Source organism: Panthera leo, chromosome B3 (assembly GCF_018350215.1).
Source record: "Panthera leo isolate Ple1 chromosome B3, P.leo_Ple1_pat1.1, whole genome shotgun sequence".
Taxonomy (NCBI): domain Eukaryota; kingdom Metazoa; phylum Chordata; class Mammalia; order Carnivora; family Felidae; genus Panthera; species Panthera leo.
This window is the reverse complement of record NC_056684.1, coordinates 55924861-55950243: the sequence shown is the minus strand read 5'-3', so window position 1 is coordinate 55950243 and position 25383 is coordinate 55924861. Positions and strand designations below refer to the sequence as shown.

The following is a 25383-nucleotide window of genomic DNA, read 5'->3' as shown; positions in this document are numbered from 1 at the left end:
TGTCTCTTAGTGGAAACATTTCTACAGGTAGTCTCTCTCAGCTCTCGTATGTTTCCAGTGGTTTAACTTGAAAGGATTAACTTTGTTTGAAATTTCCAGGAAATACACTCCCTTTATAGGCTGTACACTTACCTGATATCAAAATGGATTACTAATTTGTTCTTTTTTTTTTTTTTTTTTTTTTTTTTTTGGTTATCAACATCAAAGTTGATAAATCAGAAGCAAGCAAACTGATTGTTCCTTATTACCTGGGAACCAAGAGCATATTTAAGGGAATCCATAGCCTGGGGTAGTTTTTTCAAAAGCACAATAAATAAACATGGGGCAAATGATCACCTCCACTACTCCTTTCCTAGGCAAAAGCCTAGCCAGTGAATGGGCAATTGGGTAGCTTTGCCAAATGATCTAAAAGAGGTAAATCACAGAATTCAGTATTCTTTTTGAGGAGCTGAAATCATGAGTGATGAGACTTTAATATTAATTTATTCCCAGCAACCATCCTTGTCTTCTGAATCCTTACGTATCTCAATAAAATAAGAGATAAACATTTTCCTGTTATTTTAAATATAAGGTTAATGACTTAAAAATGAGGAACTGACCATAGAAAGTATCTTTAGCAAACATACTTTTGAGTAAACATATTTAAAGTATGCTTTGGTACTGAGTAGGTATTATTTATTAGCAAGTAATTGCATAACTAGAATTCTTAATTAAAATTTGTGATGAGAAATGAAGCTGTTTATTCTGTAATTATGACCCAGAAATTCAGAACACATTGGGGTAGTTTATGAGCACAGTTCCAAAGATTTTAATATAGCAAAAGAACTCACTAACACTTTAAACAAGAATTCTTAGAATTCAAACACAGTGTGTGTGTGTGTGTGTGTGTGTGTGTGTGTGTGTGTATCCAGATGCAATAAGCTTTAAAAGCCAACCACTGAATACAACTATAACATGGAAAGATTCTATTTAATGGGTGTGTGATACTGTTAAAAGCCTCTAAACAGTCCTTCTGGACCTCTTCTGGGTTTTACAGAAAGGCTTCAAGCCAGTTTCTTCTCTTAGCTTTGTATTTGAAATACAAGTTAAGATAGTGGCAAACTCTGAGGCTCCTTTTTAAAGGTTCCTAAGAATAAGATTGAAGTGATTTTTTTTTTTCAGCACACATCAAACTTTTAGAGGACAGCCATTGAGGAGCTCATCCTTGGCTACATGAAAGTAAATCGGATAATGTTTAAATATAACTTGGTTGCTAGGACCATCCCAGTAAGAAAAGTCTGTTGTAAAATTGATGATCCTTAACTGTTTTTACTTGCTGACTGTCAACTGATGATGGGTTCCGGTTTCGAAGGCCAGAGAGATCTGGGGAGACCACTTTGTGGAACCAACAAAAGGTTAGACAAACAGCAGGTCTATTCTGAGCATTCTCCTAAGACATAAATGAAACCCCAGTAGCTGGGGCTGGTGGAGAGAGCATTACCTCCTGTCACCTCGTTTGTGTCACTGCTGACTCAGTGACACGATATCCCAGACCCAGATTTGAACACTTGCTGGCCAAATGTATCTCCCCCTGTGCTGCTATGTCTTGCCACCTCATCACAGTTTAATAAGGCATTTGGGATTTTAGACAGCTTCTATAATTACACCTGAATGCTAACAGTGTTTGCTATTGATTTTTATTCCAAATGTCAACTTTTTCCTGTGCTCCATACACATATTACCCTTCACTCCCTTGCACATTACCAGTGTCATTTTTTAACATTTTTTTTTTTTTAACATTTTTTTTTTTTTTTTTTTTTTTTTAATTTTTGGGACAGAGAGAGACAGAGCATGAACGGGGGAGGGGCAGAGAGAGAAGGAGACACAGAATCGGAAACAGGTTCCAGGCTCCGAGCCATCAGCCCAGAGCCTGACGCGGGGCTCGAACTCACAGACCGCGAGATCGTGACCTGGCTGAAGTCGGACGCTTAACCGACTGCGCCACCCAGGCGCCCCACCAGTGTCATTTTTTAAATCTCTCATAGAGTCGGGGGGGTTCCGGAAGATGGCGGCGTAGGAGGATGCGGGGCTCACAGCGCGTCCTGCCGATCACTTAGATTCCACCTACACCTGCCTAAAGAACCCAGAAAACCGCCAGAGGATTAGCAGAACGGAGTCTCCGGAGCCAAGCGCAGACTAGAGGCCCACGGAAGAGGGTAGGAAGGGCGGCGAGGCGGTGCGCGCTCCACGGACTGGCGGGAGGGAGCCGGGGCGGAGGGGCGGCTCGCCGGCCAAGCAGAGCCCCCGAGTCTGGCTGGCAAAAGCGGAGGGGCCGGACAGACTGTGTTCCGACAGCAAGCGCGACTTAGCGTCTGGGAGGTCATAAGTTAACAGCTCTGCTCGGAAAGCGGGAAGGCTGGAGGACAAAGGGAGGGAGAGCTGCTGAGCCCCCGGACGGCAGAGCTCAGCTTGGCGGGGAACAAAGGCGCCAGCGCCATCTCCCCCTCCCATCCCCCAGCCAAAATCCCAAAGGGAACCAGTTCCTGCCAGGGAACTTGCTCGCTCCGCGCAAACACCCAACTCTGTGCTTCTGCGGAGCCAAACCTCCGGCAGCGGATCTGACTCCCTCCCGCTGCCACAGGGCTCCTCCTGAAGCGGATCACCTAAGGAGAAGTGAGCTAAGCCTGCCCCTCCAGCCCCCGCGCACCTTGCCTACCCACCCCAGCTAATACGCCAGATCCCCAGCAACACAAGCCTGGCAGTGTGCAAGTAGCCCAGACGGGCCACGCCACCCCACAGTGAATCCCGCCCCTAGGAGAGGGGAAGAGAAGGCACACACCAGTCTGACTGTGGCCCCAGCAGTGGGCTGGGGGCAGACATCGGGTCGGACTGCGGCCCCGCCCACTAACTCCAGTTATACACCACAGCACAGGGGAAGTGCACTGCAGGTCCTCACCACGCCAGGGACTCTCCAAAATGACCAAACGGAAGAATTCCCCTCAGAAGAATCTCCAGGAAATAACAACAGCTAATGAACTGATCAAAAAGGATTTAAATAATATAACAGAAAGTGAATTTAGAATAATAGTCATAAAATTAATCGCTGGGCTTGAAAACAGTATACAGGACAGCAGAGAATCTCTTGCCACAAAGATCGAGGGACTAAGGAACAGTCACGAGGAGTTGAAAAACGCTTTAAACGAATTGCAAAACAAAATGGAATCCACGATGGCTCGGCTTGAAGAGGCAGAGGAGAGAATAGGTGAACTAGAAGATAAAGTTATGGAAAAAGAGGAAGCTGAGAGAAAGAGAGATAAAAAAATCCAGGAGTATGAGGGGAAAATTAGAGAACTAAGTGATACACTAAAAAAAAATAATATACGCATAATTGGTATCCCAGAGGAGGAAGAGAGAGGGAAGGGTGCTGAAGGGGTACTTGAACAAATTATAGCTGAGAACTTCCCTGAACTGGGGAAGGAAAAAGGCATTGAAATCCAAGAGGCACAGAGAACTCCCTTCAGACGTAACTTGAATCGATCTTCTGCACGACATATCATAGTGAAACTGGCAAAATACAAGGATAAAGAGAAAATTCTGAAAGCAGCAAGGGATAAACGTGCCCTCACATATAAAGGGAGACCTATAAGACTCGTGACTGATCTCTCCTTTGAAACTTGGCAGGCCAGAAAGGCTTGGCACGATATCTACAGTGTGCTAAACAGCAAAAATATGCAGCCGAGAATCCTTTATCCAGCAAGTCTGTCATTTAGAATAGAAGGAGAGATAAAGGTCTTCCCAAACAAACAAAAACTGAAGGAATTTGTCACCACGAAACCAGCCCTACAAGAGATCCTAAGGGGGATCCTGTGAGACAAAGTACCAGAGACATCACTACAAGCATAAAACATACAGACATCACAATGACTCTAAACCCTTATCTTTCTATAATAACACTGAATGTAAATGGATTAAATGCGCCAACTAAAAGACATAGGGTATCAGAATGGATAAAAAAACAAGACCCATCTATTTGCTGTCTACAAGAGACTCATTTTAGATCTGAGGACACCTTTAGATTGAGAGTGAGGGGATGGAGAACTATTTATCATGCTCCTGGAAGCCAAAAGAAAGCTGGAGTAGCCATACTTATATCAGACAAACTAGACTTTAAATTAAAGGCTGTAACAAGAGATGAAGAAGGGCATTATATAATAATCACAGGGTCTATCCACCAGGAAGAGCTAACTATTATAAATGTCTATGCACCAAATACCCGAGCCCCCAGATATATAAAACAATTACTCATAAACATAAGCAACCTTATTGATAAGAATGTGGTCATTGCAGGGGACTTTAACACCCCACTTACAGAAATGGATAGATCATCTAGACACACGGTCAATAAAGAAACAAGGGCCCTGAATGATACATTGGATCAGATGGACTTGACAGATATATTTAGAACTCTGCATCCCAAAGCAACAGAATATACTTTCTTCTCGAGTGCACATGGAACATTCTCCAAGATAGATCATATACTGGGTCACAAAACAGCCCTTCATAAGTTTACAAGAATTGAAATTATACCATGCATACTTTCAGACCACAATGCTATGAAGCTTGAAATCAACCACAGGAAAAAGTCTGGAAAACCTCCAAAAGCATGGAGGTTAAAGAACACCCTACTAACGAATGAGTGGGTCAACCAGGCAATTAGAGAAGAAATTAAAACATATATGGAAACAAACGAAAATGAAAATACAACAATCCAAACGCTTTGGGATGCAGCGAAGGCAGTCCTGAGAGGAAAATACATTGCAATGCAGGCCTATCTCAAGAAACAAGAAAAATCCCAAATACAAAATCTAACAGCACACCTAAAGGAAATAGAAGCAGAACAGCAAAGGCAGCCTAAACCCAGCAGAAGAAGAGAAATCATAAAGATCAGAGCAGAAATAAACAATATAGAATCTAAAAAAACTGTAGAGCAGATCAACGAAACCAAGAGTTGGTTTTTTGAAAAAATAAACAAAATTGACAAACCTCTAGCCAGGCTTCTCAAAAAGAAAAGGGAGATGACCCAAATAGATAAAATCATGAATGAAAATGGAATGATTACAACCAATCCCTCAGAGATACAAACAATTATCAGGGAATACTATGAAAAATTATATGCCAGCAAATTGGACAACCTGGAAGAAATGGACAAATTTCTAAATACCCACACTCTTCCAAAACTCAATCAGGAGGAAATAGAAAGCTTGAACAGACCCATAACCAGCGAAGAAATTGAATCGGTTATCAAAAATCTCCCAACAAATAAGAGTCCAGGACCAGATGGCTTCCCAGGGGAGTTCTACCAGACATTTAAAGCAGAGATAATACCTATCCTTCTCAAGCTATTCCAAGAAATAGAAAGGGAAGGAAAACTTCCAGACTCATTCTATGAAGCCAGTATTACTTTGATTCCTAAACCAGACAGAGACCCAGTAAAAAAAGAGAACTACAGGCCAATATCCCTGATGAATATGGATGCAAAAATTCTTAATAAGATACTAGCAAATCGAATTCAACAGCATATAAAAAGAATTATTCACCATGATCAAGTGGGATTCATTCCTGGGATGCAGGGCTGGTTCAACATTCGCAAATCGATCAACGTGATACATCACATTAACAAAAAAAAAAGAGAAGAACCATATGATCCTGTCAATCGATGCAGAAAAGGCCTTTGACAAAATCCAGCACCCTTTCTTAATAAAAACCCTTGAGAAAGTCGGGATAGAAGGAACATACTTAAAGATCATAAAGGCCATTTATGAAAAGCCCACAGCTAACATCATCCTCAACGGGGAAAAACTGAGAGCTTTTTCCCTGAGATCAGGAACACGACAGGGATGCCCACTGTCACCGCTGCTCTTTAATATAGTGCTGGAAGTTCTAGCATCAGCAATCAGACAACAAAAGGAAATCAAAGGCATCAAAATTGGCAAAGATGAAGTCAAGCTTTCGCTTTTTGCAGATGACATGATATTATACATGGAAAATCCGATAGACTCCACCAAAAGTCTGCTAGAACTGATACATGAATTCAGCAAAGTTGCAGGATACAAAATCAATGTGCAGAAATCAGTTGCATTCTTATACACTAACAATGAAGCAACAGAAAGACAAATGAAGAAACTGATCCCATTCACAATTGCACCAAGAAGCATAAAATACCTAGGAATAAATCTAACCAAAGATGTAAAAGATCTGTATGCTGAAAACTATAGAAAGCTTATGCAGGTAATTGAAGAAGATATAAAGAAATGGAAAGACATTCCCTGCTCATGGATTGGAAGAATAAATATTGTCAAAATGTCAATACTACCCAAAGCTATCTACACATTCAATGCAATCCCAATCAAAATTGCACCAGCATTCTTCTCGAAACTAGAACAAGCAATCCTAAAATTCATATGGAACCACAAAAGGCCCAGAATAGCCAAAGTCATTTTGAAGAAGAAGACCAAAGCAGGAGGCATCACAATCCCAGACTTTAGCCTCTACTACAAAGCTGTCATCATCAAGACAGCATGGTATTGGCATAAAAACAGACACATAGACCAATGGAATAGAATAGAAACCCCAGAACTAGACCCACAAACGTATGGCCAACTCATCTTTGACAAAGCAGGAAAGAACATCCAATGGAAAAAAGACAGTCTCTTTAACAAATGGTGCTGGGAGAACTGGACAGCAACATGCAGAAGGTTGAAACTAGACCACTTTCTCACACCATTCACAAAAATAAACTCAAAATGGATAAAGGACCTGAATGTGAGACAGGAAACCATCAAAACCTTAGAGGAGAAAGCAGGAAAAGACCTCTCTGACCTCAGCCGTAGCAATCTCTTACTCGGCACATCCCCAAAGGCAAGGGAATTAAAAGCAAAAGTGAATTACTGGGACCTTATGAAGATAAAAAGCTTCTGCACAGCAAAGGAAACAACCAACAAAACTAAAAGGCAACCAACGGAATGGGAAAAGATATTTGCAAATGACACATCGGACAAAGGGCTAGTATCCAAAATCTATAAAGAGCTCATCAAACTCCACACCCGAAAAACAAATAACCCAGTGAAGAAATGGGCAGAAAACATGAATAGACACTTCTCTAAAGAAGACATCCGGATGGCCAACAGGCACATGAAAAGATGTTCAACGTCGCTCCTTATCAGGGAAATACAAATCAAAACCACACTCAGATACCACCTCACGCCAGTCAGAGTGGCCAAAATGAAGAAATCAGGAGACTATAGATGCTGGAGAGGATGTGGAGAAACAGGAACCCTCTTGCACTGTTGGTGGGAATGCAAATTGGTGCAGCCGCTCTGGAAAGCAGTGTGGAGGTTCCTCAGAAAATTAAAAATAGACCTACCCTATGACCCAGCAATAGCACTGCTAGGAATTTATCCAAGGGATACAGGAGTACTGATGCATAGGGGCACCTGTACCCCAATGTTTATAGCGGCACTCTCAACAATAGCCAAATTATGGAAAGAGCCTAAATGTCCATCAACTGATGAATGGATAAAGAAACTGTGGTTTATATACACAATGGAATACTACGTGGCAATGAGAAAAAATGAAATATGGCCTTTTGTAGCAACATGGATGGAACTGGAGAGTGTGATGCTAAGTGAAATAAGCCATACAGAGAAAGACAGATACCATATGGTTTCACTCTTATGTGGATCCTGAGAAACATAACAGAAATCCATGGGGGAGGGGAAGGAAAAAAAAAAAAAAAAAAAAAAAAAAAAAAAAGAGGTTAGAGTGGGAGAGAGCCAAAGCATTAGAGACTGTTAAAAAACTGAGAACAAACTGAGGGTTGATGGGGGGTGGGAGGGAGGGCAGGGTGGGAGGGAGGACAGGGTGGGTGATGGGTATTGAGGAGGGCACCTTTTGGGATGAGCACTGGGTGTTGTATGGAAACCAATTTGACAGTAAATTTCATATATTAAAAAATAAAAAAATAAAAAAAAAAAAAAAAAAAAAAAAAAAAAAAAAAAAAAAAAAAAAAAATCTCTCATAGAGTCAATATTAATCAAATGTCCATAATGGAAAACATCCTGAGAAGGCAAAAGGAAAGGAAAAAAGGTATCCTTGCGTGCCTTGTTTGGAAGGATGGAAATTACCCAGAATCCTATTCTTTTTTTTTTTTTTTTTTTTTAGGCCAACAGGTGGCACTGGTGATTTCTAGCAATGAATTGACTCTATAGCTCTAATGTATGGAAGTTCTCACATGTAGTAGCATTTAGAGGTTAGGATTTTTTTTTTTTTTTTTTTTGGCAAAAGGTGCCATCATATGGCCCTAACCATTAATTGAAACACTTGTAGCCTACCCAGTGTTTTTTTTTTTTCATGTTTATTCATTTATTTTGAGAGAAAGAGAAAGAGAGCAAGTGCAAGCTGGAGGGGCAGAGAGAGAGAGGGAAAGAGAGAATCCCAAGCAGGCTCCAAACTGTCAGCACCTAGCTGGATGTGGGGCTCGAAGTTACGAACTGTGAGATCATGACTTGAGTGAGCTAAGATCAAGAGTTAAGCACTTAACTGACTGAGCAACCTAGGTGCCTCCCTCAGTGGAGTTTATTTTAATATAAATTTGCATGCTGTTAAATAGGTTTTTTTTTTTATTATTTATAAGCGATCCAGAGGAGTTATGTGGGCAATATATGTAAATGCATATAATGTAAAGAAGTTTGAAGTATGCTATAAACCCTGTTGCACAGTTCCTGATGCTAGTTTGTATGTGACAAACGACAACTATCAAAGAACTGGAAACTGAAGCACACATTTTTAACTTAGCACTGAGAGTGTAGTTGTAGATTTTAAATATTTGTATTTCCTGTCTTATCTGAGACACATTGCTTTGCAAACCTGTTCTCTTTTCATTTTTTTATAGCACAGTGTCCTAGAAAGCAAATTAGACTTGAGAGCCAAGCAGACCTACCGTAGATTCTAGACTCCATCATCTATGAGGTTGTACACCCTGACAAGATGGTTAGCTCAAACAAGCCTGGGTTTCTTCATCCCTAAATGATGTCTATCTCCAAGAGATGTGGCAAAAATTAAGTGATAGTATTGTAGCTAGTCAGTATCTAGGATGTAATATGTACCCAGTTAGTTTCTTTTCCCTTTGTTGATTTGAATTTTAACATTGGCTGAGGCAAAAAAAAAAAAAAAAAAAAGTAAGAAGAAGAAGGAGAGGGGGATGGGGAGGAGAAGGAGATGATTAGGCACGGAGGTCTATTGTTAAAAAATAAAATAATAAGTATATATTTAAAAAAACATTAAATGTTCTAATTCTCTACCACTTTGGATTATTTGCATTACCTTTCATTTTTGTGAAGAGATTCTAGCATTTAATAGATATGATTTAGCCTCAATTCCTCAAGGTCAGGGGCTTGGTTACTGTAAATTTGTGGAGAGAAGGCTCTGGGGAATTTACACAGAGTCTCAGCTTCCGTCTCTCTGCAGGCATCAGCTAGCATCCTGGCATTTAAGTGCGCTTTCCCAAAGTATATATAAGTACAATTAAGCAACTCGGACTGAGTTATCACACTTTTGTTTGACCCTGCCTCTAAAAAGTTTATCTGCTTCTGCTTTTTCAAAAGATCTTTAATAAAATGGTGATAATATTCCTGATCTCTTGCCTATTAAAAAAAAAAAAAACACTAGTATTATTAGGAACATCTAAACTGCTCATCTTTCTGATGAGAAAAAAAGACCAATTTTTTTTTACATTTATTTATTTTTGAAAGACAGAGTGAGACAGAGTGAGTGGAGGAGGGGCAGAGAGAGGAAGAGACACAGAATCTGAAGCAGGCTCCAGGCTCTGAGCAAGCATTCAGCACAGAGCCTGATGTGGGGCTCAAACCCACGAACCATGAGATCATGACCTCAGTTGAAGTCGGATGCTTACCGACTGAGCCATCCAGAGACCCCAAAGACTGATTCTTTTTATTTGACTTGATCACTCAGTGTCCTTCCACATAGTGGCACTTGTGGGGTCATTAGCAAAATTAAAGAAGTAACTGATTTATTATTTCCATAAATGCACGGTGCATTCCTTTTACTCTGAGTATACAGCAAAAACTGTTCATGCTAAGGAATAGTAATCAAAATGACTAAAAAGGCACATTTTTATCATCCAAACATAAGCATAGCTGTGGTGGTATCTTATCAGAGTACATAATAATAGAAATGAATTATGTCGGTAAAATCTTGAGGTTTAAGATTTACCATGATAAATATTTTTCATTAAAGTGAAATATCTTGGCAGAGTCACTTTCATATGCAGACTGTTGACACAAGGAGGCCAGCTGTGCCCATGCAGATGCCGAGATTTGGGTCTATATTATTAATGATTTATCATGTCATGGAGAGCTTAGATTAGTTTTGAAAGCAATCCCTTGCCACAAAAGCACTTTCTATAACGTGTGAATGCAAGGAATACTATATGTGCATTCCAAACTAAAGTAATCATAGAAGCTGTAGCTACCTTTGAAATGTCAATACCTCTCTTTTTATTCTGGAACATGAAATTCTAGATCCTAAACTGTATTGTTCATTAAAATTTATACAAAAATGTTATTGCATATCAACTGGATAGTGAGCAGTGTGTGTATCTGAATTAACACATCTATAGACATAGATGATGGAATGAAGGAGATAGAATGGAACAAAAATGTATTGCAAACCTATTGTATACCATGTGCTTTTGCCCTAAATCTCACATTTAATGTGAGGTTGGATTAAGTTTCCCAATCCATTCTGCAGGATTCCAAGATTGCACTGCCTTCAGGGCATGTGTAATAACATTGGCTAATATTTATTCAGTGCTTGCTGTGTTCCAGGTAAGATGCTAAACACTTTACATGCATTATCAAATTCAGTCTTCATAAGATCCATCTGAAATATTGTTATCACCCCTGGTTCACAGATAAGAAGACAGAAGCAGAGTGCAGTGAAATAAATTATCCCAAGAGAGAAGGAGCCTGGACTTGAATCCAGGTTGTCTGATGTTTTAAAGCCTTCACTATTAACTATTGCTGTTAACGGTGACCTCACCATTAACCACTACTACAACTAAGCAAGAAGTAGGATTCTGATCCTACTTAGTTACTACCTGTGTGGCCTTAGGCAAGTCACTTGAAGTGTGTAAGCCTCAATTTCTTCTTCTATAAAATGAAGATAATAATACTATTCACCTCACAGAATTGTTGTGAGTTAATACTTGTAAAATGCTAAGAACAGACTTTGGCACATATTAAGCACTGATGCTTTGTACGGTAATATTTAATGAGTTGTACTCTTTGATAATTGATATACTTTCATTGACTATTACACACAGATTCTCTATAATTTTCAGATAGCTTTTATTCTGAAAACTAGATTGGAAATGAAACATAGAAATTAAATTCTCGGGGTGCTTAGGTGGCTCAGTTGGTTAAGCGTCTGACTCTTGACTTCGGCTTAGGTCATGATCTCATGGTTCATGAGCTGAAGCCCCCGATGGGGCTCCAAGCTGACAGTATGGAGCCTACTGAAGATTCTCTCTCTCTCCCTCTCCCTCTGCCCCTCCCCTGCACTCTCTCTCTCTCTCTCTCTCTCTCTGTCTCAAAATAAATACACTTAAAAAAATGTTTAAGAAATTAAATTCTGAAGTTTACTCCTAAAGAAAACAAACAAACAAAAGATTATGAATTAAGTTACTACTTATCACTGATCGGAGATGTATGCATATAACAATAAAGCATAATTGCTAGCCATCTATAGCACTAGTCCTTTAAGTATTCTTTCTGGGTGTGGAAAGAGCCAGATATCTTCCTCCTTTTCTTTCTTTCTTTCTTTCTTTCTTTCTTTCTTTCTTTCTTTCTTTCTTTCTCCCTCCCTCCCTCCCTCCCTCCCTCCCTCCTTCCTTCCTTCCTCCCTTCCTTCCTTCTTCCTTCCTTCCTTTCTTTCCTTCTTCCCTCATTATTCACTCATTAAACCAACATCCTTACAAGGGTACTATGCTTGCCCTGGGGATACAGGTGAGTAAGTCCTTACTCTGGAGGAGCACACAGTCTAGAAATGACTATACTCTGGTTTAGCACATAAAAGAGTGTGAGAAGGTTGTAGGTTCCGTCATCTGATCCATTTCACAAGTATTTAGGGTGCCCACTAAATGCCAGGCACTGTGCTAGGCACTGGGGCTGTTCAGGTAAAAAGACAAGATTCCTGCAGTTAAGAAGCAGCCAGTAGGGAAGACATGCTGAACAGATATTTTCCTTACAATTTGGCAAATTACATAAATGAACTTGCTGGGACAGCACAGAAAAGAGTTGCTGAAACCCATCCCGGGGCTAGTAGAATGAAGGAAATTTTGATACTTAAACAAAATTTTTGGTAAAAGTCAAGTAAAACAGAAATTAAAGTACCTGAAATGATGGGAAAAGAGCACCCCCAGAAAGCAGAGATACCACAGGTGAAGACATGGTGACCTGAAACAACATGACACAGTGGGGGACTGCAAGGGGCCACACAATGCTAAAGCACAAAGCACAAAGTGGGACAGCATGCGGGGCTAGAGGAGTAAAGGGGCCAAAAGGTTAAAAGTGTATAAAAGCAATGGAAAGGACCAAATGCCAACAAACTACATAGAGTGAGCACTTTCCTTAGATTTCTTTCCACTAAAAGCCAAATTAAAAGAGTGTCATTTTCCTGACCGTCAAGATTCCGGGAACCAAGGAAATGATGAATCCTTAAGAATAATGTTTGGATCCTGACCGAAAGATAAAGGGTACTAATCTTCCGATGTCAGCGGATTGTCCACTTCCCTGCTTCTCTCCCCCAGTGAACCAAACATCGAGATTGGCTCAGAGGCCTAGACTGATAGCCAGACTGGGAACGTGTCTAATCCTTGGCTCCAAATGACCTATTAGCACACAGCCTTCTGCAACCTAAGTTTTTTTTTTTTTATTCCTGGCTTTAAGAACTCAGTCCAGGGTAAATTGCATTCACAGGGAGTGGTGCTCCCCTAAAGTTGGCCATCGTGGAATTTCTGCAAAGAATTCAGGCATCTAAAGAATTGAACTTTTTTTTTCTTTGCTACCATGGCAGACACAGAACAACTCCTAAGGGTTCTGCCTCCAGGTGGGAGGCAGTTTGACTCTCATCAAGCCCCTGGTCACCCCCTAGCATCTTCATTCAGTGCACAGAGCCCTCTGCCTGCAGCGGGGGGGCTTCCTTTCTTGATGGAGAAAATACGAAATGACTGGATGCCAGTAAAACAGGCACAGCTTTCTGGGTCAGAAGTTGGCTGGGGAAGGGCCCTGACTGCCAAGTAACTTGCAATGATGTCAGAGCCGAGCACAACCAGAAAACACCAGCCAGCCAGCCAACAAAAGCCTTAACAACAACAGAAAAATCACAGAGCTGCCTTGCCAAAGCTGTTCTTTCCGCCCCCTACCCCTTTCTTCGAATAGGAAGAACAGCAGGAAGAGAGTTTATATTTTAAAAGAGTCTCCGTCCTCCTCCCTCCTTCTTCCTTTTGGTAACAAAGTGTTAACTAGTGAGGAAACAGTGCTCAGGATGGGTCCCCCAGCAGTTCCTTGGGGTGTCTTTTTTGAGTTCCTTTTCGGCTGTCAGTGGAAGTTTCAGAAACAACTCAGAACAAGGGTACTTTTTCTAAATGTGAGCATGTAACTTTGTGCAGGGGAGAAAGCAGGAACCATTGAAGAGAGGAAAATCCTTTCTCTTGCCCCCTTCACTCTTTCACGGTAACTAACCATACTCAAATGAAAAGGAAAAGTTTGGTGGAAAAGCTCTTCTTTCTTTTTCTTTAAATAGGGGTATCTTGGTTCATTCCAGCCATTTAGAGTCCTCAGTGATTCATAACTCAACTGGAAATTAATAAAACACAGCCCCCGTTCTTGGAAAAGAAGTTTGGATTAAAATCTTCTTGTTTTGGAATATATGGCCTTTTTTTTCTTTTTTTTTTTTCATTTGTGACAGTCAATTTTAAATGATGTCACTTCAAGGACATTTTCATTTCTCCCACAACATATTACACGAAACACTTGCCTGTAAAACCGGCTCATTAGCCTGCAAAATTATACTGTACTGAATGGCTTTCATTCAAAGTAGAAATGGGATTTTTAGTAGGCAATTTCTGTATTTTATAAAGATAAAGCAATGTTTGATTGCTTCTTCCCAGCTGTTTTGCTTAGTGGTTATAAAGAGAAATTGGAGGGGGTTGGCGGGGGGGGGGCGAGAAAGGTAATATGGGGGCGGGGTGCGTAAGGGTGTGTTTAAAAAATAAATCTTAGATTAGGAAACCGAGGCAGAACTTCACAGAACAACTGGGCCTGCTGCTCCTCGAGGCTGCAAGGATTTGTCCTCTGGATTGTCTGGAGGAAAGCGCTGAAAAAAAGTGAGGGAAGGAGAAAAAGAGGGAAAGAGGGAGGGACGCGACAGGGCTGCTTGTCTGGCGGCGGCAGCCACAGCGAGCTGGATGACTGAGGCTCCGGGAGTTGCTGAAGGAGCAGCCCTTCAGAGGCGGGGAGAGGGAGGGTGCGCGGCAGAGCGCCGGGGAGGAGGGACGCGGAGGCCACCGCGGGGTCAGCGGGGCCGCGGCGCCGGGCTGGGGGCCTCCAGGCGGCGCTGGCCGCGGCGCTCGGGCGAGGGTGAGCGCGCCGGGCCGCCCGCGCCTCCTGCCGTCCGAGCCCGGGGGTGGGCCCCGCGCCGCGAGCCGCCTAGTGCGGGGAGGGAACCAGCTCCAGCTCGCCTGATGGATTGACTTGGAGATGGATCGAATTACACCATTTGCCTTGCCTCGATTTGTTTTGCTCCCGCTCCGTCCCGCTGCTGCTGCTGCTGCTGCTGCTGCTGCTGTCGCTGCTGCAAGGACTGGTGGTGGCGAGTTGCAGGATCATATCGAGGAAGCCAAGACCTAAAGAGAGAGAGGGCTATATATTTTTTCTTTTATTTTCTTTTTTCCCTGCGCGTGACAAGCTGCTTTTTTTTCCCCTTTTTTTCTTTTTTCCTTTTTTTTTTTAATTGTTACCAGCTGACCCCCCATGAGGTAAGACCATCTTGTAATCTGCTAATGCTCTGGGCTCCTGGTGGGGATCGGACCCAGATCCTCAGAGCCCGAATCGCAGCCCGTGTGTGTGTGTGTGCGTGTGTGTGTGCGTGTGTGTGTGCGTGTGCGCGCGCGCGCGCGTGTGTGTGTTGTCACTGGAGAGTTGATTTCTATTGCCAGCAGCTCTGTCCGCCTGCGGACGCGCAGCGGGCTGGAGAGGTTTGGCGGACCCGTCAAAACTGGCAATGGGGGAGGCCTAAGGGGAGGGGCACATGGACTTGGAGACCCCCCTCCACTGTGCACCCCCCACCCGGGAACAAAAAAAGGGCGGAAGGAGGGGGGCAAGTAAAAGTTTCTTGCCAGGCAGCGCCGGCTCAGCGCTCCCCCGCACGCTATCAGTGGGAACCCGGGCTGCTCGGGTGCTCGGGCACGGCGTCTCCAGCCGGGGCGGGAGCCGCGCCGAGGCCGAAGAGCCGGCTGCGGACTCGGCCGCCCCCTTCCGCCCGCCGGCCCCGAAGCCGACGCCGGGACCATCGGGGTCGCGCAGCGCCCGCAAGGCTAGGAGGGGACCTGCGAGCATTCGCCTGCGCCCGTAGAGGGGGCGCAGCGCTGGCACCGAGACCCTAGCGGCTCACCGCGGAAGCCCGCTACCTGTCGGTGCGCCCCGGGCTCGGACGGCCCCCGGCAGCGCCTGGGGGCGGGGGCGGGGGCTCGGGTCCTCGGCCCCTCCAGCCCCCCAGCCCCCCAGCCCCCCCGGGCTGCAGTCCGGAGGGCAGCCACTTCCCACCCGCCCTCTCCCCCTGCTGGCCGAGCGCGCCGCGGGCGGGCGCTGGGGCCCGGAGCTGCCCACAGCCCACCCCCCACCGCCCACCCGGCGCCCCGGTTTCTTCTGCTGGCCACTCTCCCCCGCAACTTTCCGTGCTTTGTTCTACGGCTGGAAATGATTTACGGAAGCGTCTTGGATGGGGTCTCCGCCAGGCGGCAAGAGCCCAGCGCTGAGATGTGTGACGTTCTCATCTACCCATCAATTATGGATGGAAACAAATAAGGAAGAGTCAATTTTGCATGAGCCCCTTCTCCGGCAGCGAGAGGCGTCCTGCAGCCGGGAGGGAGCCGCCGCTCGCGTCGGCAGGGGGATGGTGAGGAGGAAGGTAGGGAAACTTTTATTTCCCGTCTTGACAGCGATGATGTTTGTTCCTAGTCTGCCGAAACTGATATAGCAGCCGCCTTGGGTAATTTCGAAGGGCTTAAAGCTTGCTCTGTCGTGTGTAAGTGTTGGATTGAAATAAAAGGTCATAAAAGACTTGGTGTGGATGAGAACTGGGTTTTAAGAATTTCTTCTACTAAATCGACTCTCAGGACCACCTCTGTCAGGTGATTGTTTAAATACCGAACTTGTAAAGAGCTGAATGTCATGGAACTAGAGGAAAATGAAGTAGCAGTATTAATTAAGGCATTAAAGGAGCTGAGGGTAGTACTCTCTGTTTCTGAGGTGACCAGTCAGCAACCCCAGTTGCCCTCACCAGTCTCAGGCAGGTGACTTTCACAGAAGGGACAGTGGATCGTTATTATAGATATATAGACTTTGTAAACAGTAATTGGACCTCATGCCCACCACTATGGACGGCTGCTTTCTCTTTAAAATAACGGTAGTGTTTCCAGTTATTTGGGAAAAGAAAGGTCTGGGGTAATTTTCCTAAGAACTTCTGGGTACTAAGAATCTTAAGTCTGCAGTAAAAAGTCTAGGTGCTTTTTTAAGGACTGTCCTTCCCTCTGCTTGTCCTTTGGAGTAGTAAAGTGGATTATTGTGTTTATTTCAAGGCTAAAGTCCTAGGGAAAGGTTTAACACTTTTTTTTCTAAACTGTTTTCGTCTCTGCTCCTCGGAATAGGAGAAATACTTGTTTGGAGAAATTTTTCCAGGTTTCTTCCTTATAGAACTGAGAAAAACCTCAGACAGTTCAAGGTGAGGATTTCACTGTCCTTTTGGTAGTTTAAACAATAGGTTTCGATGGTGGTCTGTTCAAGTTGTTAAAAAATCCTATTGCTCTCTTAGGTGTCTAACTCGGGAAATTAAGTTGTATGTAGTTCTGTTTAACATAGTGAGTGACAGGCATATTCTGTCAGGCTGACAAATATTACACAAACATTTACCCGGCTTAGATAAATAGAAGTTGCCAAGTAAACTCTGAGATTTGGCCCCAGATTATCATGCATTTAAAACATCTTAAGGTAAATAAACTATTTACCTTAAGCCATCGCTGGGTTTTGTTTTTTATAGTTAATGTCTGTGCTTTGATTTAGGTCCCTGGCTTGTGCTGTCAGAAAGACAGTTAAGTAAATCACCCTAGGATCTCCAAAATGTGTTGTTTAGCAAACCATTTTCTTCCATTAGCACGTTTAGTCAGATTAACAGCCAGTTACTGTTTCTTACTGGATTCTGCAGAATATTGCCACCGGTCATCGCTTCTACCAGAGATGCTACATAGATTACCTTTTTTGAGGAACATTTCTGTGATGCAGGACAGTATGCCAGGAATATTGTGACTTCTCCATCACCAAACATCTGGTTAACTCCAGTTTGATTTCGATTTGTGGGCATTCTGCCCTCTTCCTTTTTTTTTCTTTCTGTCTTCTCTCTTTCTTTCGTTTTTTTTTTTCTTTGTTTTTGTTTGTTTTTTGGTTTTTTGGTGGGTTTTTTTGGTGCCCACTAATAGCACCATCTGGTCATGTCTCCCCTGGTTTGATGGATTTGAAAGATGCCTGTGATGTAAACCTATTAGTCCTTAGAGTGAGGGCAACTTAGAAATCCGGTGGACTTCAGTTCACTGGCCGCTTGCAGCGCAGGAAGGATCTGTCCAGTAACTGTGCTCTGGGTAACTGGGCCCCTGCATCCTTGTGTGGTGGTTTCTATTGCTTGAAAGGCACACAGGCAAGTAAGCAGGAACCAGAGCTTTGGTTCACAAAGATGCCCATCATTGTTAAGGACTTCTTGAAACTGGAGAAGTTCTTCACTTCTTGCTGCTCCATCATAATGAACGCTGGTAATTAGCTTAGTCATTGTTCTTGCATGTGAGTTTCACTAAGATACAAAGAGTGAAAAATGCATCTGAAATGGGGTCATTTTTTACCCTTCTGATGCATTTAACACAGACTTAGGAGCCTGGCTGAGTGCCTAACCATTATTGGTGTCACCGTAGGAGGTGAACTCCCTCCCTTGCATATTGCAGGATAAAATATTACCTTTTATTCCAATTAATAGACTTTAAGGCTGAATATTCTAGGTTCATTTCTAGAGGAAGCAAGAGGTACTCGGGGTATGCCAGCCAGTCGGTGTTTATTGAGTACCTGTCATTTGCAAGGAGCTGTGCTAGCCAATGTTTCAACACCAGGTGAGGCAGACATGTTTCTGTATGTTCAACTTAAGTAAGAATGCAAAGAAATAGAGAATGGCAAAATGGATCCCTTGGCAAGAAATGTAAATATGCATCATTTTTTGAACCATGTTGTTTAATCCTAAAGATTCACACTAAGAATTCAACATCCTATTAGTGTAGTTCACGAGTTGAAACTGTCATTAGAGCAGGAGAACTCATGTGAATGGAGACTGAGCATTGAAATCTACCAAAGCCAGTGTCTTAGGTTGCTGCTTATTTCATGAACGGCTGCCTACTTCTCATTCGGAGGGAAAAAAGTGCTCTTTGATTTGTTCCCATGACACATAGAGAGAATAAAATTCATAGGACTGTGTTAAGCATATCAGAACCCTCTTCAGTTGAGGTGGCTGTTGTTGGGCGGACTTTTTTGTCCTCAGACCTGACAACAGCTAATACGTGCAGCTGATACAAGTGGGGCCGCTTCTACTTCCCCTCGTCCAACAGGAAAACTAGGAAATGTCCTTGCTTTGAAAAGCGACCATTTATGTAACCAAGGGCGATCAAATCAGTGGTCCACATAGATACCACATGAGGTGGACTTATTTCTCAAACTTTTCGTTTCTATTAAGCTTTTGTTAGCTCACCCAGATTAGCATTTTAACAACCCTGAAGTGAACTTCTGCCATTCTCTCTACTTGGACACAGTGTGTAGATCATCCATCATCCTGTCCTTGGCTACAACAGGCTGCTGGCTCCATCACCATTTGGAGCTACACAGAATCCATCCGACTGTGAACAGCACAGCTGGCTACAGCAATTTTTTCTTCCACACCACTGGCAGCATTGTCTGGCTGTGGTAACTAAAGTTAACACCCAGAACGGGAAGTTTCCATTGTTTGGCAACCTGTGCTGGGCCCCTCGTCCAGTTCTGGGCACACACCTGCAGTAAGACTCTGCTGACTTGCAACGGTGCGCTCCACGTGAGCGAGGACGTGCCACAGCCTGGTATAGCCCAGAGCAAAGCCTCTTTGGGCTCGATACAATTACAGCACCAGAATTACAGAATTAGAAGGCTTTCAGACACCATTCTTCATTCACCGTCAGAATGCAGTCTTTTGGAAAAAGGGAAGAACAGAATGAAAGTAGCCTTTAGCCCGTGACTCCAAATGACATAAAACAGAAAAGGACTTTGTCAAAGTTCTTTGGAGAACTGAACATGTCATTGCTTCCTCCCTTTTCCCAAAGAGCATGTGATGTAACTAAATCTGGGGCCCATGTCTAATAGAACCCAGTGCTTTCTATCACCTTTCTTTTTTTTTTTTTTTTTTGGCTTTCTTCTTTTTTCTAAGAAGATAACCTGTTACAGCAGTAATTGTTTGATAAAACAAGAGTGACATGAGGTGGATACGTTTGTTAAGTTATGTTGCAAAACTTTAAAAACCAACTTTTATAATTGGAAGTACTGCTTTTAGAGTTTGATGTGAGAGGGGGAGACTGCCTGGTATTTTGGTCAGGATAGTCTTCTCGCTTCTCTCCCTGATATTTGCTACTGAAATCAGCCACAGATCAGCTGGGATGATATGACAGTGATGAAGGTGATAGAGAAAGGGGAAGGGGGAAAACAGCAACAACCATAATACCTACCACTTACTGTTAGTCTTGATCTTAATTACATTGTGTAACCTTCAATCAACTGCACTATGTGGGCTCTGTTATTATTATCACTGCTTTATCTAAAAAGAAAACTCAGGGACCTGAGAAGCCAGGTCATTTTCCTGAGGCTGTACAGCAGGGAGGTAGGAGGTAGAGTCAGGATATGAACTTAGGTCTGCCTCACATGTCAGCCCACACCCTTTAGTCATGACCCTGAATTGTTTCTGGGAACATGGACCACGCTACTATTTTGTGACTCCCTGATATTTCTGACTTTTGTTTTCAATAAAAGAGTCCTACTTTGAGGGAGAATTTTACACTGAATGAAATTATATATACAGTGTGGCTGTCCTCTTAAATTTTAACCTTGCTCTAAACTAAATCATATTGTTGCACTCTTCTTTCACTTTTATTCCTGGTGGCCAAATAATTATGACACTCTTCTTTTCAAGTGTCCTAGAACAGCATCTTCTTCTCCCGCCATTTTTCTCCATGGTAGGCTTTCCTGTCCAAGATTACAGTGGCATAGGACAAATGGCAATATTCATCACTCTCCACCAAAAAAGTGAGTCTGCATCAGGGTGCAATTGACATTCATTTCCCTGATCTTGGCAGGTGAAGATCCATTATGTATCCCTGTCCCATTTCCCAGGAGTATTTATGGGCCCCATCAGCAAAGACAGTGAGAGGTGCAGCTGTTCACGCATTAGTGGCACCAGGATGGAAAGTGTATTATTGAAGCTTGACTATGTATTATATTGTAATACACATTTTTCTTACTTATGGCTGCAGGAGAGTCCTTTTACCTCTACGAGTAATCACACACATTGTTGAGAAATTGTCACTGGTGCCTCAGCATTTCTCTGGTTGCCTTTTTTTTTTTTTTTTTTCTTATTCAGGATTCCTATGGGAGGGAGAACAACAAATACACATTACCACTACACAGAATGCTGAAATTTAAGGTGTTCAACATATATTTATGGGAAAGAAATACGGGTTTTAAGAAGTTCAGTATGTTGGTACATGTATAATAAGGCCTCGGGAAGATCTGCAATTACTTAGCCTATTACTGGAGTCTGTATTTAAAAATAAAGTCAGGAATTTCTACTCAGACGAAGAACTGGCACATATGAACCAGAGCAGATGAAGCTCTTTGAGAAAATAACACTTCCATTCCCAGGAGCCGGCTGTCAGCAGACCAGAGACTGACTCCCCCCTGCGTCTGCGTTGGCCTAGGCACCACTTGTCATTATAGGGGTCTCTGGAAGCTTTTTTGGTCTGCAGAGTTGTCTACACCTATCAGTAAGTCCCCAAACCTCCTCCCCTGGGTAATTGGTAGATCAAGTAAATAGGTGTTTAAAAGCTACAGAAGGAGGAGAGGGAGGAGGAGAAGGAGGGGCAGAAGAAGGAATAAAGAATGTTGCAGTTGTTTCTGTTTTTGTCATTGCTGGGGTAACCATTTGTTCACTCAGTCATCTTTTACCAAGTGTCTGCTCTGACAAAGTAGGTGCCAGGGTGGGGAAATGGTTCAAAGAGGAACTGACACAGAGTTCCAGAGCTCAAGGGTCTTATTGAGTGGTATAGAAAAGACGAGGTGAACACATAGCCAAAATAAAATGGCGAGCATTGTAAGTGCCAGAAAACATGCACACAGACCTATGGAAATTGAGAGGAGTGAGAAGTTATTTCTGGCTAGGGTAGTCAGGGAAAGCTTTATGGAGCCACTGATATTTGAGCTGGTCCTTGAACTAGGTGGGATTTGGACAGGTGGACTGTGAGGGGCAGTGGGGGAGGTGGTGAGAGGGAGGGCATTCCAAGCATAGAGAACAGCTTAGGCAAAGGCCCTGGGGTGAGGGTGGGGGCAGGGATCTAGATCAGTTGTCCACATTTGAGTTATAACCTAGCACAGACTTGTCTTTCAGGTGTGAAGAGGCAGTTTGCCAGGCAATCCACAAATATTTATTGAGTATCTCTGGTCTACTCCTCTTAGCCATTCAGCAGATGGCCCCGAGGCTTAAGCCATCAGAATGAATGGGATCAATCTTGTGGCGATTCAGTAGACTGCTCTGTGATCAGTGCTAAAAACTCCATATCAACTGCCAACTGGTTCAGTGTTGCATGAGAACATTGCAAGGGAAAATACGATTTTTGCCTCAAGATGGTTCCCCCCACGGGGTTGTGTAGCAGAGCCAAACTAGAAGGCTCCTGCCTCATTGGTTTCATCTTTTTTAACCTGAAATAACTCTAGACATAGACTCTATAAGGAATAGATTGCGTACATCTATGAGGAGGATTGGAGATGGGAAAGGGGGATATGGAGAGAGGAAGCTGAAGAGAGTAGAAATAGCATGAGCTGGACTCTAGGTGCTCAGTCCACCCTGCAGGTCCCATGAGGCTGGATTGCCTGTTCATCCCTGAAAGGTAGCACAGCGAGTGATGTGCAACAAATATCTTAGTAAATGTGTCTATCGAGTTTAACATTTTATTACACTGCAGATGTAGCCTATCATGCCTGGTAAACTCTGCAAAAAATGAGGTTGGAGCTGACAGTTTTTTCCCAATAAAATGAAAACGTAGCAGTGAACAACTTGGAAAGTTACTAATGCTTCCTTTTGGAAAATCTCATCCTCCAGAGACCCTGGGGTTTCAGCTCCACTTTCTGGGTCTGAGCTTTCAAGATAAACTCAGCCCCATCGGTGGCTGCCCACAACCCCACCTTTCCAGCTCCCTCCCCACCTCCCTTCTCCCTCCTATGCCCAGCCCTACTCCAAGATAGGCTGTTGGGTATGAGGGTTTCCAAGCCATCGTTAACCCCTCAAGTTAACATAAATTGTAATCAAACCACTTAACCACAGTTAAGTTTAATGGTGGAGGTACTAAGCTTCATGGAAAGAAAGATGGGTCATTCAGTATAGTATAAGCATGCTTATTAGAACGCATAATAAAGGAAAAATAAAATGAAAACAATTACATTAGGGAATGATTAAGCCAATTACTTTGCCAAGAATTGTTCCAGCGGTTCAATTTTCCTTGGTATATTTAAGTCTTTTACAAGCTAATAGTTACGTGACAGACAGCCTGAGAGACGACTTAGGTCTAAAGAATCACTGCCAATGAAAGATCAATCAGAAATTATAAAATAGGTCAATGGGGAAAAAGGATTAAGCATATACAAGTTCAATATCAGGAACTTTTCAGGAATATTCCAGTGACATAAAGCAAAGAACCTGTTCAGTCAAATAATTAGTCTGGCTCCCACCCAGTTATTTTTTGAAGCCAAGGACACGCTGCCTCCCCCTGCATAAAAAGCACAGTTGCCTTCCAGACAGGACCTAAAATAAACTGGCCTGGCTCAACTGCGCTAATAATAGGAGCTAGCGCTTACTGTGTGCCATGGCGCTGTGCCCAGCACTCTAAATATGTTATCTAATTTAATCCTCAGGCTACCCCTGAGAGTATAGGACTGATAGGTAACCTCGAGCTAGCATCTACTGAGTGCTCACTGTGTGCCTGATACACTTTTAAGTGCATATACTAAATGATTTGATCAGCGTGCGTTGAGGGAGGTATGATTATTAATAATATCCTAGTTTTATACAGGAAACTGAAGTCGGGGAGGTTAAGTAATTTTCCTAGGGTCAAACCCCAGGGGACTTAGATCCATGAGAAAGAGCATAGCAGGGTGTTTAACACCTTGAACTCTGGAGCCAGCCTGTAGGGTGTGAGTCCTGGCTGTGAGTCCTGGCTGTGTGACTGATCAGCTGTGATCTTGAGCAAATTATTTGACCTCTCTGAGCCTCAGTGTCACCACATAAAAGGTGGCTGATGTTGGTAGTCCCCACCTGGAAGGGTTGTTGTGGGACCTAAATGAATTAATAGTTGAACAGCAGTTACAATAGCGCTTGGCAGGTAGTGAGTGCTATGTATACGTCAGCGTCTGTTAAACAAAAGTAAATGCAGTCTGGCTCCAGAGCCCATGCTTTTAGCCCTTATCCTGTGCTGTCTCTTCACAGGTGACTTTATCATATCTCTTAACTGATACAGAGACCTTGAGGCCAGTTTCACAACCAGCTACCCTCTACCCTCATGCACCATATTTGCTACAAATTCAGCCAGACTGGAAAGGAGAGTTTGGCTGGGGAGGTGCAGCAGCCTGGAGATTTAACCCAGACCTTGATGCCTGGTTGCATATCCCTGACCCTGATGTCAGTCATTTCAGATTCATGATGGCAGAAATCTGGCTTCTACTGTTGATTGTTTTGAAGGGTGATACAGATGATTGGTATGTGTTCTGTGCTGGTTGCCCCCTGGGCTGATGAAAAGCTGAATAACACCCCGAAAATCTAGGCACAGTCCCAGACTATTCCTGTCATTACCCACATCTTCGATCTCTACCAGTGGTCCTCTCATCAGAATCACACATGGTTAAAATGCAGATTCCCAGGGCCCCAGCACTAGGAGCTCTGTTCTGCTGGGTCTGGAGTCTGTGTTTGCAACCAACATCTCAGGTGACTCACACCCTGCAGGCCCTTGACCATGCTTTGGGAAATGATGCTGTGGTGTGCCCAGAGCACGGATCCCCACCCCGACAAAGTGCTAGACTTCAAGTCTAGTGTTGGCAGGCCACTAGGTAGCAGATCTGAAACCTCTCCCCTACAGCACGGGAAGAATGGTGATGAGCCAGAGGCATCCCAGCTAGCTCATGAAAGAGTGAAGAAAGTTATAAAATCTGCTCAAAGCTAAAGAGGCTTTTTTCCCCCTAGTTGCCAAAAAAAAAAACAAAAAAAAAAAACAAAAAAAAAAAAAACAACTTCACAGTGAGCAGAAATTAAGAAAGAAAAAGGGCACTCACTTATTTCTGCTGACTGGCCTATATCATTTCATAAATGGAGTCCTAGGCCAGTATTCATAGCAACAGTTTTTGATTTAATGATAAACTGAGATAAGGGTAATCAAACTTCATGCTTCAGGGCATAAGGTGATTGCCTGCTGCGGTCAGGATGGAATTTTTTCCCCTCTGCTTTGCACAATTGACTAGATGCATTAGACAGAGTACTCAGGCTGCACTGGAGAGCTGGGGCTGGAGGCCCTAGTGGAAACTGAGCTGGGCGAGATCATATGGGAAATGGGCTGGTATGTGATGAATAACCCCACCATCCTTTGCCTTCATCATTTTTGTTTCATGTGAGGATTCTGCATACCATGACTGTGTATTTCTGTAAACCACATGATGAGATTGGGAGTGTACTATGTTTGGAATC

General features: G+C 43.2%; 1 protein-coding gene across 3 annotated transcripts in view; it reads left to right on the top strand.

Annotated features, from left to right (window-relative positions):
- The first annotated feature begins 14817 nt into the window (after positions 1-14817).
- Positions 14818-25383, top strand: part of SEMA6D (semaphorin 6D) — a 54898-nt gene continuing 44332 nt past the window's right edge. For 2 of the 3 annotated variants that reach the window (XM_042942128.1, XM_042942127.1), the window contains exon 1: positions 15981-16245. The gene's annotated coding sequence lies outside the window, so the exon portion shown is untranslated. Of the gene's footprint in view, positions 15095-15980; positions 16246-25383 lie in introns of those variants that run through there. The other variant, XM_042942126.1, reaches the window with a different exon arrangement.